The following is an 18,605-nucleotide window of genomic DNA, read 5'->3' as shown; positions in this document are numbered from 1 at the left end:
ACCCCTTGCAAAAAAGAGGGAACAGTGATGATTAACATTTACTGTTCTGTAGTTTCGTTTTTTTTTCATAATTCTGGGACTAAAAATTACGAGTCTCAGAATTACAACAAGGAGGCCATTTTATAGCCTTTGGTTACAATCAGTTACTGAGAAGCACGGACTAATGAGGCTATGTTTTTAATTACTTTACACATTTTTGATAACTAGGATGTCCAGCTGAATTTTGTAAATTTACCAAACAGGCACATGGGGGAAAACATTCCTTTAATCAGCGTAACATGATTTCAAAACTACAGTAAAGGCAACACACAACAAACAGACGTACTGCAAAATGACATACAGCTTAGTAACTGTACAGGTGAACAACAGTAAACTGAAAAATACAATTACAAAGCAAGCAAAATTCAAATGTATTCAAAAGAGCTGTACATGAGGAAAGAGAAGAAGAAATAGGAAGGCAAGGAAGATGAACAATAAGAAAAGTGAGAATAGGAAAGAAATGAAAAGAAATGAGGCAGGTGTAGCCACACATAAATCACAACAGTGGGTAGAAGGGTAACATGACAGAGGGAGGGAGAACAGGAATGAGAATGGCGCAGGATAAATGCACGAAATGTTCAAAAATATGAGAGTCCAGAAAGGGAAGCTATGAACAGTACAGTCAGGATATTCCCTTATTAGTAAACACATCTTGAAGGGAATCTGAAAAAATACAAAAAGGCTGTGACACCATCATGCCAGTGGAAACTAATGAGAGGTATAGACTTCTATGAAGTATAAATCCACTCTGAAACACTCCATTAATGGTTTAGACAACAAACATCATTAAGACTATAGTTGTAAACAACCACTCACCATTAAGACAACAGGTATTTTGGGGATAATAATGCTGCCTACACCCATTTTACATTAGATGATGATGCTCCAAATGTAAAAACATTCCTCTAAGCTTGATATATTCTGAACGGTATAAAATGCCTGTTGTACAGGACAAAACAAATATCTAGAACATTTTATTACTGTAAATACTATAGAACATTTGATTTGTCTCTTAGACGATCATATACAGTTACAGTAATGAAGTCTAGAAGTTTAAAATCTAAAATCAGAATGACCCCTCCCCCACCAAGAAAAGGAATACATTCAAACACTCAGGAATTAAAAAGTGATATAATTTTTGAAAAGCTAAAAAAATAAATAAATGATAGATTGTAAGCTCTATATATATTACTGGATCTACTTCACTTCACCGAAAACTCATTTCACCGAGACCAAATCACTAAAAGCTCAAATCACCAAAAACTCATTTGACCGAATCTCATTTCACCAAAAATAGTAGTGGCAGTGTATGTGCCCTTTTCTCCACTGTAGTGCGATCCTGGAGTTAGTATATATAGTTTGAGGGGCACAGCCCCCCCCCATATTGGCGGTCTGCAGGATGCAGCCCCCCCCAGCTTGGTTTTATATTGTCCAGTTTCTATTACGAGGGTAAGTAAGCAGTTTTTAACTAAACTAGGTGGGGCGCTACACCCCCACACGCCCTCTAACTATATATACTAACTCCAGGATTGCACTACAGTGGGGAAAAGGGCATATACACTGCCATTACTATTTTCGGTAAAATGAGATTCGGGCAAATGAGTTTTCGGTGATTTGAGCTTTCAGCAATTTGGCCTTGGTGAAATGAGTTTTTGGTGAAGTAAAGTAGATCTATATTATTATATTATATTATTATCTTGTATTGTTCTATTGCTTGTTTTTGTAGTATTGCCTGTATTGCTCTATAGACTGAACTGTACTATTAAGATTGCTTGTTCTTGCATCGTACTGTACTATTGTCTGGATTGTATTCTTTGAAATATTCTTTAAAATATTGTTGTTTTTTGTTATACTGTGGAGCTATTCTCCCCGGGTCTCCGCTGAAAATGGGCCCCTGGCCCAGTCAGACACTACCCGGTAAACAAATGTAATAAATAAAAAATATGTGGAGAGCCATTGAGCCTTTTCAAATGGGTGACCTCACCAGATCAATTATGCTGAGATTAATATTACATCCAAATCTTTCCTCAAGAATGGTATCATATAAGGGATAGTTCAGTGAAACTTCTGGAAGTGTGTGACTACCTAGGTGTTCTGAGGGGTCTAGGGGTCCTGCCCTTAGAAAATCTATAATTTTCCTGTAATTACCCCCCAAAGCATTACTGTGCTTAGAAAATGTTATATTTTTTAATGAAATGATACACAGTACTGTATTTTTTTCAAACATTTTTGACATGAAACAGCCATCTTAGTATTAAAATGCTTTCTATACTGTTATATTTTCATACCATTTTAAGTTTTAGCTTTTGTCCACTATGTGTTATCACAGGATTAAGAATCAGTTCATTTCCCTTTTCCCTTTTTATTTTTAAATATATGCATAAGCATATGTCTACCCATCTTCCAAAAGACTGTGGGTATATGCAAACTTTTTTCCCAATATCCTATACAGTTTTTTTTTTAAATTGTATTGGAATTTGGTTCAAATTTCTTTTGTATACATGTATTTGTACATGTGTGTGCATGTATATTATATATACACATACACACAGACCTGTGTGTATGTTTGAGTATGTATTTGATTTAATGCTTGTGTGCTCCCCATTTCTGTGTCAGTCTGGTGTAGGATGTTGCTGAGGGCAGAATTTGTGGTTATGGTTACTCTTCTCCTGTTTTTAACTTTTTTGTTGGAATGGTATTTAGCAATAGAAAGAAGAAGCTTTTTTTCCCTTTTTTTTGCATGATCTTCATGGTGGTTTAGTTCACTTGCTATGAAATGGTGGATTTGTTTTCCGTGGGCTCTCCCTGGTGTAGAATTTTATTTTACCCAAAGGGTTGATTTGTTTGTATATTTTCCAAGTTGTGTTAAATGAGTTGTTGTTGTGTCTTTCGGCTTTTCCCAGTTAGGGGTCGCCACAGCGGAACTCCGGTCCGCTAATGATTGGCAGTAGATTTTTACGTGCCAAGTTGCCGGCCCTGGCACACAACCTTCAACGAAGGTATGCCCATTCACGCATGTCTCCACACATAAGACGGTCTAGCTGAGAATCGAACAGGACAACGCCTTACTGTGAGGCAGCAACGCTACTGCAGCACCACCACCGCAGTAAGTTGTGTTAAATGAGAAGTTACTTAAAGGCTGTTCTCCATATAAATCTAAAACTGACTTACAGTTGCACTTTAAGTCCCAATACATAGACTCACTTGTGACGCTGGGAGTGGGAAGGGAAGTAAACAGCATCTGAGAGGTCCTGCTGTACCTTCTACCCCATAATAGTAACTACAAAGTACAGAAACACGGATACAAGCAAATATGAAAATGCCTAAGAAAAAGTGTTAGTCTGAAGAATTACTGAATTAAGAAAAACTGATTAGATATGGATTCCTAATGAGTTACTGGGTGCAAAGTTATTACAGATATGACTGATCAGAAGCAGGCAAGGCCAGTCAAGCCTGGGATGAATTTGTGAATAACTATCCAATTACTCAGCTCATACTGCTTAATTTGCAGTGAAAGTTTACTGAAGAGGTAGGGAAGGACTTGTGTAATGAACCTCTCTGTCCTCTTTGTTTTATCTGTTGGTGAATGTTTAGATCCCTTGTTTTGCAATTTACATGATTATTTCACTTGTGGAGATACAAAAGACCCAAAACCCCTGTTGTCCCTAATGGCCTGGAAGACGAGGCATAGTTCTTATTTTGAGTCTATAAAACAGTGAACACAGGGACAGTGCTTATAATTTTTTCTGGTAGCTGAGGGTTTTAAACCTGTGATTTTCTTAGTTAGGACCTTGGGTTTTCTAGCTGTTTTATAGGCCTAGTGAGATACATTCCAATAACTGGCCTAATCAATGCTAAATATAATGGGACAATGCATATTTTATCAGAAAGATATCTTCTAGTTGATCAGCTGCACCAAGGAAAAGGGCTCCCTAAATACTGTCAGTATATGATGACCAAAATGAGAGGGGATTCAACCCAAGTACCAAGAACTCTAACCACATCCTCATTTTGGTTTTGGACTGGGGCATTGTCTATGTCATATGCTAGGGAGGACAGTTTACCAAATGTGATAATATTTCACTTTTTAAAATTTAATTTAAGCCCAGAGTTAGATCACCAGGGGGGGGTTACAAGTGTAACTTCTTGTTGCAGGGCATGGCGTTAGATGGTGATTTTGACAACTCCCCCCAATTTACAGTAGTTCACAAACCTGGTTAGTCAGAGATTTTAGTTAATGGTCTGGAGGTCAGAAAAGTAAAAGCCAAACAAAAGGGGTCCCAACACAGAGCCCTGCAGCACACCAACAGTAACCTTCATAATCTTTGATGAGGCACCTGATACCTGCACCTTATGGTTTTGTCCTTTAGCTAATTTGCTTTCTCATATAACTACAGTGATCTATTTGCAATGCACTTACTAGCTATGCTAGTACGGAGTACAATGTCAATGACCTCAGTCAGGTCAAGGCACGGAGTGAGTAGAGCATGGTCACTTTTTAAAAAGAAGTTAACCAGATTCATTAGACAGGATGCAAAATTGAGAAGGCCAGATTGCTGCAGGTCTAGTCTAATGTGATTTTTAATGTCATAGTTAATCAAGCCTGTTACATGTTCCATGGCTTAGCATATGAAACTAGTCTGACTGATGGGCCTGTGACTCCCTTGATCAGTGGTGGGTCCACCTTTGTGGAGTGGCCTGGATTGTTGTGATATGTCTGACTTCTACCCTTACCAACAGACTGTATGACTTGTAGGGTGGTTATATACATTACAGGGGGATAAAGTATACCCCTCACAAAATCCAGAATGAACTTTTACATATTTTCAGAAAATACACATTGTTTCAATACTTTACAAGTGTGATAACATCAGACTGAATGACACAATCATGAAACTACTAAAGCACTTAAAGGATAAAGAATAGTTGTGTAAACCCTTACCATAACCATAGATGTCCTTCTCTTCTATGTTGCAGTCTTCTAAACATGAGGGAGAATAACAAAGGTCAACATGTGAAATGGGAGGAGGAGATGGAGGAACTCATTGTCCAGTTTGTAACATTCAGTAAATGCATGGACTGATGTCTAAGTAGCTGCCTCTAGAATGGAGGTGGTATCTAATCCTTTGAAAAAGGCCCATAAGGAGGGCCAGAGCCCTGGTGGAGTAAGCCCTCATGGCATAAGGCAACTGTTTGCCATGAAAGGAGTGACAGAAGGATATGGTGGTGGAAATCCAAGAAAAGACTGTGCTTGGAGACAGCTTTTCCCAGACCCCTGGGATGAAAGAATGCAAACAGCTGGTTTGACTTTCCAATGTCCTTGGTCTTGTCTAGGTAGAATCTAACTTGCCTGTGCACATCCAGGGAATGAAACTCTCTCTCACTGTCATTTTGAGGAGAAGGAAAGAAGGTGGGTAAATGGATAGACTGATTAAGCGACAGTTCATTGACCACTTTAGGCATGAGGAGGGGTTGGTGTGGAGAAAAACACTGTCTTTATAAAATATTAAGAAGGGTTGATTGGCCATGAGTGCTTATAATTCTGAGAGCCTCCTGGCAGAAGTCAAGGCTACCAGAACACTGTTTTCCAAGTGCACATCTTCAAGGTGGTTGAGGCTGCAGGTTCAAAGGGAGCAGTTGTGAGTTTTTCTAGAATAAAATTCAGGTCCTAAGGGGGAGGGATAGGTTTCCTTGGTGGTCTGATGTGAAGGACCCCCTTAAGAAAAAGCTTTACTTCTAATCTGGATAGTAATGGTGGGTTGAGAGGTAAACAAGCAGAGACAGCTGATAAATGGGCTTTCACTGATGAATATGAAAGTTCAGACTTAAGACGTTCACACAGATGAGACAAAACTAGAGATACATCTGGCCTAAAGAGATCTAGTTGTCTGTGTAGACACCAAATGAAGAACCTTTTCCATTTGGATAAATAGGATCTCCTAGTAGTGGGTTTCCTGGCCTCCTGCAGGACAGAAAGCACATTCTCTGAATAAAGGTGTTTAAATGGGATCAAAAGTTTATCACCCACGGGGTTAGACTAAGAGTTTGTAAGTGTGGGTGGATGAGGGATCCCTTTTGTTGTGTGGTGAGATCCACCTTGTGAGGTAACTTGTGGTGACTGCCTCTGGCTAGCGAAAAAAGTAGGGGGAACCAGTGCTGCCTTGGCCAGAAGGGGATCACCAACAAGATTTTCAGTTTGTCCTGTTGAATTTTTAACAGGACTTTCTGTATGAGGGGTAAGGGGAAATGTATAAAGAAACATCCCCTTCCATGAGATTGTGAAGGCATCTACCCTCCATGCTTGTGGGGAGGGGGTCCTTGTGCAGAATAACTGTAGTCTGTTCAGAGGTAAGGCAAACCGATCTATTTGTGGTGTAATCCACCAGTGGACAATGTCCAGAAAGATATCTTTGTGTAACATCCATTCGTGATTCTGTGATTGTGACCTGCTGAGGGCATCCGCCTGAACATTGGTTTGTGAAGGAATGTAAACTGCCTGAGGCGTCACCTTGGAGAGGGTAGCCATTTCCCAAGCCTGGATGGCTAGCCTGCAGAGAAAGTAGGATTTTGTCCTCCCTTGCTTGTTGATGTACCACAGCACTGTGGCATTGTGAAGCCTAGCCCTTCGTGGGGAGAGACATGGTGAATTGAAGGTATTTTAGTAGGTTGTTTGGTTGATCTGCCCGAATGAGGAGGTTGTCCAAGTATGGGTAGATTTGGATCCCCCTTGACCTGCAAAAGGCCACTACCGAGGCTAGGCATTTTGTAAATACCTTTGGTGTTGTGGCCAAGCCAAAGGGCAAGGCAGTAAACTGATAGTATAAGAAATGCCAAACAAAATGCAGGAATTTCTGGTCAGATGGATGGATAGGGCTGTGAAGGTATGCATCCTTCAGGTCTAGAGTGGCCAGGAATGATCTGGGAGTCAAAGGTGGAAGAAGGGTTTGGAGTGAGAGCATGTGGAAGATGGGTACATGCAGAAAAGGGTTTAGAAGGAACAGGTCTAGGATTGGGTCTCCAAGGGCTATGCTTTCTTGGGACCAGGAAGATTCTTGAGTAGAAGGCGAACCCTTTGCATTGTGCCCTGTTGAATGAGGCCTCATACGACTTGTGGAAGATGATGTGTTTGGTCCTTTGGAGGTTGAGGGATACCTTTTTGGAGAGGGATTTCCACCCAGGTCATGCAGTAGCCAAGTTGTCTTAAGTGATTTGCTGCCACAGAGGAAGACAGTGAGAGAGGAGGGGCAGAAAGGGGTAGGTGATTTGGAGGAGACTGGTAGTCACACAGAGGTAGACCTATCAGGAAAGGACTGTTTGTGAAAGGGATGGGAAGGGGTTGGTCTGGTCGAGGGTGATTTCCTGTCACCTTTCCAAGATTTGGAAGTGGGTGGTGTGGAAACCTTCCTAACAAAACTTGGTTTGGAGGGATAGTTTCTGTGAAACTTGGGCACAGGTGAGACAAACAGATGTTTAAGGTCCTGCAGCTGCTTGCTTTTTTCTTGCAGGTTTTTAAACAATTCTGCTGACTGTTTACCAAAGAGAAAGTTATTGTCAAGAGAAGCATCCATGATCTTATTCTTAAAATCATTTGGTAGTGGCTGAAGTTTAAGCCATGAGTATCTGCAGAGCACTGAAGCTGAAGCAGTAGACCAGGCTGCTTCTTCTGCAGCATCATAGCTGCATTTAATTGAATGTCTAGTGACATGAGCAGCTAGGGAAAGGGTGGAGGCAATTTGTGCCTTATATGGAGTATCAGGAATGAAGGAAAGTTGATCCGTGGCCTGTGAGACAAGATCCAAAGCGAACTTCACCATGTGAGTTTGGTAATTGATGGCTCTGAAAGCCAGGCTGGAAGAAGTGCATATTTTCTTGCCCAATCTGTCCACCATTTTATTGTCTTTGTTTGATGGAAGTAAGGAGGAAGATGGAATCTGTCTGGATTGCTTGTCCACCAAGACAGGAATCAGAGCTAGGTCTGCCATAGGAGGCTTGATGAGGTATTTAAAGTAATCAGGAACTTTACAGAACCTACCTGGTCTCTTTGGAGCTGGAGGTTGAGATTCTGGTGCTTTTGAAGCTGAGGCAAAGGCATCCAGGTAGGCTGGGATCACTGAAGGAATGTCTGAGGGAAAGGGGGATTCCATCTGCAGAGGTTCATAATACATTTATTTGCACTTCTGTCACTTGTGTGGAATCCCATTTAAAATATTCCCTCATTTCTGAAATTGTTTCCCCAAAGGTTATCTCTTCAGGTGGGGAGTCACCCTCTAAGGTATCCTCTTCAGGAGAACAATATCCCAAGGGAGATGCCAGTTGAAAGGCATATGAGAGGGATTCATCAGAAGAGGAGGAGGAAGAGTCCTCTTCTAAATTCTCAGGTCGGGGTAAGGGGCCCAGGGAAGCAGACCCAAGGCTCAAAAATGGCAGAGTAGTAGGAGCTTGGGAGGAGGCAGGCCTAAGAGCCATAAAGGCATTAAAAACAGACGGAGAGAATACTTGCCAGTCTCGTAAGCCTTCAGATGGAGCAGACAGACGTCTAGTCTTCTGCTTTCTTTTCAGAGAGGGGGTCTTTGCTATAGCCTGAATGACTGAGGGCCTAGGATCTGAGGTCTGCAAAGGGCTTTGAGAGGAATCCTCTAGAATGGAAGCTAACACTAAGCAGTCAGGCGAACCTGATTCTCCCTGACATCAGAGGCTGAAGTTGCAGGTACCTCTGCAGACATGCAGGCTGGAGAAACTAGGACAGCATCTTAACCAGCACCAGCCAAAGTCACCAATGCCATCGGACATACCTCAGCCCCTAAATTGGCAGCTGGCAGGACGTCCAAGCTCAGACACGCAGTCACTTTTTCTGGCCTAGAACTTTTGGCCTTCTTTCTCAGGGGTTAGCCTGAGATGGCCAGTGTCACTCCCATGCTTAAGGCGAGTCGTTTAAGGTGTTAACAATTAAGTTCAGGGCTGCCAGATGGCTGCTCAACATTTTAGGAACAAACAACTGGCAGATGAAACAAACTTTGCAATCTTGGGTAGGCCCAAAACAGAACAGGCAGAGATTGTGGCTGTTTTTGTGTGGCATTTGATGTCCACACACACATTTTCCCTTCCTAGATGACATGGACAGAATCAACTAATAGGAAAGACAAAACAGCAACCAAGCTAGAAAAAGAGATTCTCCAAAGGGATACTTATCTTTCAGACGTCACTCAGTATGGAGCTGAACGAGCAAGCTGACGTTCGACTGGCAGCAGAGAAGTTCCGAGGTCAGTGGGTGCAAACGTCACAATTATGGTCTACGGTTTATGGTACCTACATGAGATGTCCCACGCACTATACAGGAGGCAGGCTATGCGTTTGTAGATGAGCCGGACGTTCTGGTCACCTCAGGCAAAGGATCCCTCATGTTTAGAATACTGCAACATGGGAACTGAAGGACGTATATCAGTTACGTCTTTTAAGAGAAGTATCTAAATTAAGTCAGCAACTTCAGAGACTTATTTATTTTTTCAAATTTAATTTCAAATGCCAGGAGAAAGTAGTACGGACCATTTCTGTTACAGAAATACAGGAACTTAGTTCTTGCTGTTCACTTTCAACTGTGTTTAGTGCTAAGAAATGTACACATCCTTATATTAACAAAAAACTCCGGTGGATCACAGAAACAACTGCAAGTTCCTTCTATCAAGAGTCATAAGAGTAATTTGTCTTATGCAGACATGATTACAGTATGAAATAGGATGAAAAAAAGAGGCAGGTACCATAAACTGCTGCATGTAAGTTAATAACAAAGGATATTAGCATCTGTGTATGAAATGCTGGTGCCCAAGAACACAACCAATACATTGATTTTAGTTACTGTTAAGAATGCTGGCACCAAGAACATAACAAATAAAGAATATTAGCTATTGGTATGAAATACTGACACCCAAGAACAGAACCAATTAAACATGTTAGCTACTGGTGGGAAATGTTGGCTACTGGTGGGAAATGTTGGAGTCCAAGGAAGATAACAGAATGAGAATGTAAAACCAGATCGAGCATATGAATCAAGACAACAGAAGTGGGAAATGCTGTTATTGGCAGCTACTACCAATATTTCTTATGAAAAGAGACGTGACCAACTTCCTATGCACCTGAGAAAGAAAAGAAAAGTATCTCCTTCAAAAAATCAATGCCCATTCCCCTTTCCTGATCTGGCACCTCCTTTTAGTGCATGATGGTTTCTTGAAAGGTGTCAATAGACTAGAACATGTTACTTTGTTTCAGTAGTCTTCTCATCTGGAAAACTTATTTTATTTTGTTTCAGTTTGCTATGGGGTAAGGCACTGATCAAAACTGACCAATTTCAGCTGAGCAACAATAAATGAAACAACGATACTATACATTTATTTATCTTTTGTTGAGTGGGTTAAGTCCACTAGGCTAGTAACCTCTTTTCAGGTGACACCAGAGGTGATATTTATAGTATTAGGGGAAATCTGGCCAAGGCATTGGGGAATTTCCCCTACACTTTTCGATACGTGCCCTGGGATCTTTTTTTACGTCCACCTGAGCTACCACCAACTCAAAGAGACAGAGCCTCAGTTTAACATCTTATCTGAAAGATGGCACACTCAGGAGTGCAGGACCTCTCTTATGCTGCACTGCTGTATCAGCAATCGATCTACCAGACATGGTAATAGAGCCCATAGTTCTCTGCACCAAAGGTGAGTGTGTTACCTGCTGTACCATTCACACTATATAAACAGATGCTACTCTTACTGGGTAAATGCAAAATCGGGTTGTATTTTCTACTAGCTGAATGTTTCATGGAAACACACCTATGTCACTCAGCAAAATTATTTAAATTTTCCATGTTTCCAATAAGATGGTTTCCTCAGATGCAGAAAATGCTGAATTTCACAGTAGCAATCTAGGCCAAGCTAAGGAGTAGCTAGATTACAGTGCTGAAGAGTAGTGTCTTCTATCAATATCCTGAAGTCACCAGGAAGGCATGCTTAAGCAAGTCAAGCACATTCATGAACAAATGAATTGATCAGAGTTCCTTAACTGCTTTGGGGGCAAAGACACACACACATTATTTTGGTAAGGACTGCTTTTTGTATCTTATTTTTTTTCTCTGATCTAAGTAAAAGTTCCGGTATATGAGAGTGTGCTACTACTTCCAGATTAGTGAGACAGAGAAAGTCTTTCAAGCCTGCAATTTGTCTCTGATGTAACCCAACATAAGCATGTTAAGCTCTCGATATTGGTTTAAATTCTGACTGCTTTCTATTTCTTTATAAACATTTCAGGTGGAAAGATTAGTTGCACAGATGTATTCTGCGGCAGCTATTTCAATAGCAATTTGTTCTGAGTGCTGAGATTGTTGGTGTTGTTTTGTTATTCTCCATTCTCAGAATTACTAAGGACAATTCATCTGCAACAATAATAGAGAATATTTACCTTTTTATAGTTGACTCAATTGTGATAAAGTAAGAAAAAAAAAGGCTGATCAGCTTCTGACACCAGCAGATGAACAAATATAATCTAAACGTTTTCCCTATTTATTCTCAAATCTTGTTGCTGCTACAGCAGACAGCTATGACTAAACTAAAAGACATTTTGGCAACAAAGCTCACAAAATAAGATCCTTAACTCTGAATAGTAATACTGGGAGGCACATTGCTGCAGGGGTTAGCATTACTGTCTCTCACAGTGTCTGATTCTCTCATTCAGTTCCAAGTTAAGGTGCCTTTTTCTTTGTCTCATTCAGTTCCAAGTTAAGGTGCCTTCTTTGTGGAGTCTGTACAAGTTTCTGCTGAGGTCTCCCCTTTCCTCCCACATCTCATAAACAAGCCAATAGGTGAAATTACAATCCTTTAAATTACTGCTAGGTGCATGTGGAGGTAACTGTGTGCATCCTATGATATTATGGTGATCCAGCCATGGCTAATTCTGTCTAATGCTGACAGTTTGCTGGGATAGGCGCTGACTCACCCATAAACTCTGAGGGCAAAGTAAATGGGTGTCTGAAATGAATGATGTCCAAGATGTTTGTTCCTTGGCATGTGAAATATAACGCCCAAATACTTAATTTAAATTTTGGATTGTTTACATTTTTGGCTAGAGTTACAAAGCTGATCATCATTAACTGATATGTCCAAACACTAATCAGATCTGTTTACAAGAAAGGACTTTAGTGATACACTCTGCTGAAAACAGAAGGTAAATGGCCTTGCTCAGCAAGGTGTAAAGTGAGTCCAGCACACTTGTCTTCCTCATAAGCAATCAGACAAACACATTTTAAAACATGACTGTCAGGAACTGAGTTATACTACAATTACTGGATGGCAGAAGGAAACAAAAAGCCTTGTATCCAGTTTGTCCTTAAAGTACATTTAAAATTCTATTACCTACCCATACCTATCTTCCATCACCTTTTCTCCACCAGTCCCATGCACTAGTGAATGTATCTGTGGATACCTCACCACAACCCACTACAAAAGTCTGTTCAATGGGGTTCACAACCCCACCTTCTCTCTCTCTCGCTCAAACAGAGAGAAAGCTTTCAGAGGTACAAGCAGTAGTTAAGTCCCTTAAATCTCTTGTCTGTGGCCTCTCTACCTCCCTTTTCTTTTGTTCAAAATATCCCCTTCAAATCTTTCTGATATGACCTTTTGCACCCAAATCTGTACAAAGGGCAAGGTGAAGGGGGTGGCCACTCCAGATGCAAGCTGTTACAGGACGATCAATACTGTAGCTGAAATGTTGATTGGTTCCTGCAAGCATTATCAGCAATCATTTAAACAGCCAGAACCACAAATCAAGGCTGCTTAAATGACAGTTTGTCTGTGTGTTATGAACTGTAGGTCAAGTCTGAGATTTTTTTTGTTCCTCCTGTCAGGCAGAACTTTTTATTTTGGTCCTCAAGCCTGAGAGTATTTTGTGTGTATGGACATAGACACACACACCTCAATAGACAGATGCATTGTTTAAATGGGGATCCATAATTATATAGTTTTTTATTTCCCCCCCACTGGCAAAATAACAAAAAAAAAATGCTGAAAGCCACTTCAGCAAACATAACTTTTTGCAGGGAAGTAACCTCCAATTTACGTATATCAACTCCACAGTTGCAAAATAGTGCAGAAAGGGTAACACTACATGTTTTATGAAAGTGGCTTTCAGCAATAAAGCCATTACACTGTTGTCAGACAGCATTTGGTGCAAACATACGTCTGCCTGAACTGGGGATGGGGGAAGCATTGCCAAACAACTCTGGGTGCATCAACATCCAGTTTCCTCTGATTTGTTGGGAGAAGGGCTCTAGCTTCTCTTGTCTCTGGTCATACTCTAAAATTCCTTCTGGGGCTTTCTTCTGGACTCCTTTCAATTGTCTGGTGTGTGTGTGTTGTGTGTTTTGTGTGTGTGTTGTGTGTGTGTGTGTGTGTGTGTGTGTGTGTGTTTTGTGTGTGTGTGTATTTCCCCCAGAACTGTACAAAGTATTCAAGGTATGGTCTAAGGTCTTGTAGTAAGTAAAAGCATTACTTCTTTGCTTCTGACATAATCCCTGCATCTAGAATTATTGCCAGCATTTTGTTTGCTACTGTTTCCTTCTCATTCTGCTCCAGGGTGTTAAACATTTTGAGATCCTTCCCCTGCTCTGCTCCCATTTGTTCCTTTCCCGCCCAGAATACTCCACACCAGAGTTGTTACAGCCAAGTCCAAGACTTTACATATCTCTGCAATCACTCTCAGCAGCCACCTTCACACTTAGTTGGTAGGTTGGCAGGCAGAAATAAGAAGAGCTGTTACAATATGCATCAGTTTCCAAGCCAGAGCAGGGAAAAATAATTTGTAGTATCCCAGCTGGAGATCCCCCAACTAGGAAATAAGTGCAAAGTTTTGACACCTCAGCAATTCCTTTTATTTCTTTTTGATGGAGGTCATAGATCACAACAAAAATATGAACACTGTGATAGTCTTGCTGACAGGATCTGCTATTAAATTCCTCATGATATAAATGTTTCATATCTGTTGTTAGTAGTTACCGAGGACCAAAGATAGTATATCACATGGTTTCAGATTTGGAACCAGTTGAATTCTACTTGATTTGGCTGCCTCTTTTTCTGCAGAATTATTACACTTAACCTCTGAACTACATAACATGGCCTGATCCTTAAATATCTAGGACTGATTTAAATAAATGATCAGCTTCAGACCCTATACCTACAGCAGGAGCAAAAGAGGTGAATATAAATGAGAAATACACCCTACCAATTCCAACTTCTTCCCCTTTCAAGTTTTGTGGTATTTTACAACAGATGGGGCACTACTGATGTGACAAAGGCCATGACAATCTAGTTATCTGTAACTTTGAGATGATAACATAGTAAACTAGCAATTCATCTTTAAACTACCAGTATGATTTCCATCAGCAAAGGCAACGAAAACAGAAAGAAAGACAAATAAGATGAATCTATAAAAAATGTAACCAGGGTTAATACCATTCCCAATAGAGAGGTACCAAATTAAGCAAATTACAAACAATCTCATCAAAAGAGAAATCTCACATGAAGAAAGAATCAAGCTCATGAAACAGATTTTTGCACACGGCCTTCCTTTATATTTAATTACTTATGGAACAGGAAAGTCAGGAATAAGAATATATTGTGAATTAAGGTTTCTGTCTCAGAACAGAAGCGAATGAAAGTGTGAGCGCATGCGTGCGCACGCACACACACAAAATACAGGATACACACACACACACAAAATACAGGCTACAAATGTATTCTAGTACCATGCCATTAGACTATCACTTTGAGGATATGAAGCTGCCAAAAAAGGTTAATACATCAGAAGTTGGTGATAAATGTCAGGAGAGTGGTAAAATATAGAGATCTTGGAAGTCTTCGGCACTTGTCTGGTATAAGAAACAGAAATTAAGTTTTAGTCTTGGTTGATTTTTATTGGCAGTCCTGTTTAGGACAGAAGCTCTTGTTAGGGAATTGAGTGAAAAACTAATTTGTCAGTAGAAAGTCAGCCAATTCAGGCATGAAGAGGAAATTAATTTGGCTGCTTTGTGATGCTAATGAAACTGCCTCCCATTGAACTGCAGAGACAGAACTTCTGCCTGCAAAGCTGAAGACGCTATAAATATATGGACACTAGCCAGTCCACAGCTCTGGCAAATCTTTTAAATGAAGGTCTGTTGCAGTATCCCTAAGAAATGACTTCTTCAAAGCAGCCGCCCACTCATTTGACCCTGTTCTAATGAACAAGAACTTGCTCCAGGTTTCCTTAATTTCTTTAAATTCGAATCCACTTCCACTGTGACTAAGTGATGTACTGCAGTTAGACTCATTTCATTAGCAGACTGAAACAGGCAGTTATTTTATTTATTTTTATTTTATTTTACATTTGTTTACCAGGATAGTCTGACTAGATACATGTGCATTTTCAGCGGAGGCCCAGGGAGAAAAGCTCCAAAAAGACATTCAACAAACTGTTACATTTTTACAGTTTAAAACACAAATAAAAGGATTTTTACACAGATGTAAACAAACACAACAAACAGATGTATACAAATTATTACATTTTTACTCAGATGGAAAATTCTAGACAGTGTTTTTAAGAATGACAGGGTACTGAATGCCTAGTAGGCTAACCTGGTAGTAGATCCAAGGAGATCTTAGGATTTATAAGTTAAGAAACAAAGTGTAGGCAGAAGTCCTCCATGTGCACACAAATGATGGTTAGAGTTAGTCTGAATTAGGACAAGGACATAGCCATCGTTTTTTAAAGTACTGAATCAGACTTTTCTTGAATTGAGGTAGAGAGTGTTCAGATGTAAGATTAGCAGGAAGAGAATTCAAAGTTTTGCCAACAGAGTTAGAAAATAGAGATTTACCAGCTGTGTTGCTGGATTTGAGGTTTGAACTAGTAGTCTTTCAGATGAATGGAGTGTGCTAAGGTTACTGTAGGGGGTGATGAGGTTTTTAAGTACAGGTGTATTATCTGGTTGGTACAGGATCTTGTGTGCAGCTATTAGTTGGTTAACCTGAAGTAGGTTAGGCAGTTCAAGCCATCCTAGTAGATTTAGGTTATGACAGTGATGAGTTCTGTTGGCTGCATCGGTAGCAAATCTAACAATGTGATTGTAGATGCTAGAAAGTTTATTAAGGTCAGTTTTGCTGAGGTTTGTAAACAGAGGGGAAGCATAGAGGAGGGTGAGAGTAGATGTGTGCGAGCAATTACAGTTCTGGCTAATGGCATTACGAAGGGCTTGATCCTATATAGTGAGCCAAGTTTTTTTATTAATGGTTTTAATAGTTTTATTGATATGCAGATCAAACTTAAGGTTACTATGTATTATAACTCCTAACAGTTTGGTTGAGGAATCTGGGGAAATAATGGTGCCATTGTTGGATTTTAATGTAAAGGTTATAGGGGCAGACCTGTGAGTGGGGGAGAAAAGCAGCAGTTTGGTTTTGTTAAGATTTAACAAGAGACTACGGTTAAGGAGCCAATTTTCAACTGTGTTAAAAGTATTTTGGGATAGAATCTGCAACTCTGTAAGTGAAGTGTCGGAGCATACTAAAGTTGAGTCATCTGCATATTGAATGCATGTTGCATTTGGGATGATCTTTTACAAATCATTGATGAAAATGGAAAATAATAGTGGACCTAGTATGGAGCCTTGGGGTACTCCGAGGGTGATGGGTAAAAGGGTGGATAGTTTGCTCTACCATAGGACAGCCTGTTGTCTACCACTGACATATGATTGAAACCATTGGGTGGCCTGTTCTTCTAGGGAGATGGATTTCAAAGTGTTTATGAGTATTTGGTGGTTTACCATATCAAAGGCTTTTGAAAGATCAAGAAAGATAGCAGGGAAAGTTTATTATTGTTTCGGTGTTAGTTAATGACGTTAGAGAAGGACAGGAAGTCTGAGGTTGTACTATGGAATGGTCTAAAGCCATGTTGGGTGTTGGCTAGAATATTATTATGGATAAGATAGTTCAGGAGTTGATTGTGGATGCATTTTTCCATAATTTTAGCCACGGGTGACAGAATAGCTATGGGTCTATAGTTTGAAAGTTCAGTAGAGCTGCCCCCTTTATGGAGTGGGATGACATGGGATATCTTACAGATGGAGGAAATGGAAGCTTCAGTTATGCGTCTATTGATCAGGATAGTGATGGGATATGCTATGGCATCTGCAGATTTTTGTAGATATTCTGCAAGAAGGAAATTAGCCGACGGGGTGGTAGGCTTTTGTTTTTTAAGTAATTTTCAGACTAAAGATATGCAAACTGGCTTGAAGTTAAAGGGGAGTTGGGAGCAGGGTGTAGTGGCCCGGAGAATATGGGCATCCAGGGGATAATTGGTTAGCTAGGTTCTGGATGGTTGTTGTAAAGACGCTGTTGAAGCTGTGTAGGGAAGCTGTGAGCATGCATTTCAGTAAACATGTACAAATACACTCCAAGTTTAATGCTAGAATCATCTCTGAAATACATGTTTCATATTCTGGTACACAGAAACACTGCAAAAAAAATGTAATCTCACATTAGCAGCAAATGAAGTTATTTTGTTTAAGTTACCAGCCTATCAAAAAAATGTTTTCTCCCATAGCAACAGTTGTTACATTTTAATTCTCTCTTACTTAACAATATTTGTTTTTTCTTGGCATAAGAAAGATTAATTACATCCTGTTATACTTTTTGACAAGCGCAATGTTTTAATCTCATCTCTACCCTTCTCAGTATGAGCCAATATGCACTCTACCATATACCATTTATACATGCTATACAAAGGCTACAGGCATACCTCCCAACCGTACCAAATTACTCTGTTTTTACAGAGTTTTGGGGTCCAAATGAAGGGGTGTCACGATTTCTCAGTGGCACCCCTTCATTTCCGATTTTTTTCTTTTTGTTTTTTATTTTTCGCACTTTTTGAGCTGAAGTCATCACGTGCGTGATGACTTCAGCTCCATCAGGGCTACCAGCCTGTCGGAATTGAGCTCAAGTCATGCATGCATTTCCGGCTGGCCTGGCCGCTCAAATGCGAGCGGGAACGGCATTCTGGGTTCTGAACTAAACTACAAGTGGATTATGTTTGGGGAACAGACCTGCAGTATTGAAACAGGACTCAGCAATGGCACTACAAATGTCAGCAAGTAAGGACACTTTGGTTTTAGGAAGGAGGTGTGTGTGTGTGTGTGTGTGTGTGTGTGTGTGTGTGTGTGTGTGTGTGTGTGTGTGTGTCAGTCCATGCTCTTCTTTCTTATCTTTTTATATTTATTGTGATATTTTATTCCACAATACGATAATCATTTTCACACCTTATTACTTTATCCACAGCTGCTCTTCAGAAAAAAAAATGAGCAGCCCTCTGCTTGTTTAAAACATCATATCTACCTTACCAGTAAAAAGGCATAAGATTTACTTTTTCATCTTCCTCATAGCACAGCTTAATGGGTCTACATGACAAATTTATACTACCTCCATAACCAAATAACTAGTGATATGTGAAGGGACCTTCTTCTTATATTTATGCACCAATTTATTTCATAAGGCAACAGT

At 40.2% G+C, this 18,605-nt stretch overlaps 1 protein-coding gene across 1 annotated transcript in view; it reads right to left on the bottom strand.

Moving 5' to 3' along the window:
- The window catches only part of HS2ST1 (heparan sulfate 2-O-sulfotransferase 1), a 692,935-nt gene that overhangs the window by 56,026 nt on the left and 618,304 nt on the right, over positions 1–18,605 (bottom strand). The gene's annotated exons all lie outside the window — the stretch shown is intronic.

Source organism: Protopterus annectens, chromosome 10.part0 (assembly GCF_019279795.1).
Source record: "Protopterus annectens isolate FY-2018-M chromosome 10.part0, PAN1.0, whole genome shotgun sequence".
In the NCBI taxonomy this organism is placed as follows: Eukaryota; Metazoa; Chordata; order Ceratodontiformes; family Protopteridae; genus Protopterus; species Protopterus annectens.
Note: the sequence above shows the minus strand (reverse complement) of the source record. Positions and strands in the feature narration are given on the sequence as shown.